Source organism: Numenius arquata, chromosome 9 (assembly GCF_964106895.1).
Source record: "Numenius arquata chromosome 9, bNumArq3.hap1.1, whole genome shotgun sequence".
NCBI classification, from domain to species: Eukaryota; Metazoa; Chordata; class Aves; order Charadriiformes; family Scolopacidae; genus Numenius; species Numenius arquata.
This window is the reverse complement of record NC_133584.1, coordinates 51,496,052-51,498,267: the sequence shown is the minus strand read 5'-3', so window position 1 is coordinate 51,498,267 and position 2,216 is coordinate 51,496,052.

Sequence of the window (2,216 nt, the reverse complement as noted above, 5' to 3'; positions counted from 1 at the left end):
AAGAATGTGTCTGATCTGTGAACGTTTCTGTGAACGTGTAATACTTCACAAAGTAGATGTGGTTTTTAGGACCGCCCAGGTCTTCAGGGAAGTTGGATTCCAAGTATGAAACGTGAATTTTGGTGCTGAACATCCAGATGTTCAGCTCGGATTTGAAGGGTATGAGTGTGGCCTCCTTCCCTCTCCCCCTGCCCTGGATGTCGGGATTGTGGGGAGCCGCCATGCCCTGGGGCAGTGGTGTGGGATACAAAGGGGCTGCTGCAGAGACTTGGATGAAATCTCTTTCATAGAGCCCTGCGGTGTTTCACGCTGGTTCTGATTTTGGGAGCTCTCCTTTCTTGTGCAGTATGTCACCGTCCCCAAAAAGGTGGAAAGAGTTGTAAATCTTCCCCAAGAGTCCCTCTTCCTACCTCCAGGAGCGTGAGAGGGCTGCAAGAGGGGCAGCTCCAAGTCTTTCTATTAAAATGTTCTTCCCAAGACAGATTTGGAGATTTTACCCCCAAGGAGAGAGAACAGAGCAGTCCTAAGTATTCCGCTGTACGGCATCAGTTACTCTGGGGTGCTACAGCTTGTGTGGGAGGAGGTGCAGCAAAAACAGAAGTAGAAGAAAACATCCTTCACAAAATAGGGAGGTCAAAAGCTGCTGCCTGTCTGGATGGGTCTTACTGTAGCTTATACAATTATTTTCTTTTCCAAGGCTTTGAGCTGTAAGAAACTTACTTTTTTTGTTTAGTAAACTAGCCACCGTATTATCAGTTTATAATCTCCTCTTGCTTACACTGGAACCCTGTGGGCTGTGTGATTCCTGTCAGAAACTGTTTGGAGAGGACTCTTGGTAATGAGAAGTTTTTGAGATCAGGCAAAAGAATTGGGGTACTGAGTTTAGAAGACTTCTCTTCCATAGCCAGACAAAGCTGGAAAGCACTTTCTAGCTGTGTGGCAACTTTGCCAGTCCCTTAAACTGGGTAAAAGACTTATGTGAGGTCAGAGCTGACTTTTGCGTAGCAGTGTCTTACCTGCTATAAATTCTCTTCCTCAGGGTTTTCCAAGACTTTTGCTTCCACTTCTCTAGTTGGTGATAATGTGGGAAGCTAAGGTGGCATAGATAGAGGAGAAAAAATGAATTGCGGAGGAAAAGTGGGAAATTTCTATGTGAAAACCCTTACTAGTGAAAGGCAGTGTCTGATCCGCAGTGTGCACTTGAGAGAAACTTTGTTGTAGTACGAGAGAATAACGTGTCGAAGGGATATTTATTCTGCCTCTCTTTTTTGGCACAGCGGAGCCTGGGTTTTCCCGAGTCACGTTTCTCTTCACTGTGCTTCCTGACTTTCCTCTTCATCCACGCTGGAGCAATTATCACATTTGCTCTTGTTCACAAGTGAGATGCAAAGAATGTGGCTGGCAGAAAATCTGACCCCGTCTTTGTTCGGGGAAAAATGAGCTGGAGGGTGTAAATGCACCGAATGTCAAGGAAGGCAAACTATGAGAGGAGGAGGACTTTTCACAATTCTCACTTTGTCAGGTTGCATTAGACCCTATAAAGGAAGCTAAAGTAAATCTAAAAGGCTGTATAATCTTGTAATTGAAATAGAGAAGAGGAAAAAAAAAAAAAAGGGCGGCCACTCTACAGGGGTACTGAGGAGAAAAGCTATTTCAGACATTTCATAAATGCTTTATCTGAGTCTTCATCAGGACTAGTACGTACATTGACGAAAAAGAGTAGTGGAATAAAGGTGCAGAGTGAAATTCGCTCCATTTGAGGTAGCAGCAAAACTCAAAAAAACTTTAAATATGCAGGTGATGAGACAGATAGAGGCTCAAAACGAAATAGTTACTTGGCATTCTGGGGTGGTGTTTAGCTCATGAAACTGGAAGCCTGATGGACAGCATTTTTAATAAGCTTGTCAAATTAGAGGACAGCAGTTTTCCTGCAGAAAATTAAGTGCAGTGTCTGCTCTAAGGAAAGAGGGGAGAAGAGGTATGGCCTCAGCAGTATGCAGGATCTTACAAAAGGATCTGACAGACAGAAAAATTAAAAGATAGGATGCTGATACATGGGATAAAATATAAAATAGATTCACCAAACGTAGATTGTGCCAGACTAATCGGATCTCTTGCTTTTTGATAGCAGTTTTTTTCAGTCAAAGGCAATCTAATCTAATTGAACTTCAGGAAAGCAATTTATCAGTGCTGCACAGAAAATGAATAATCAAAAG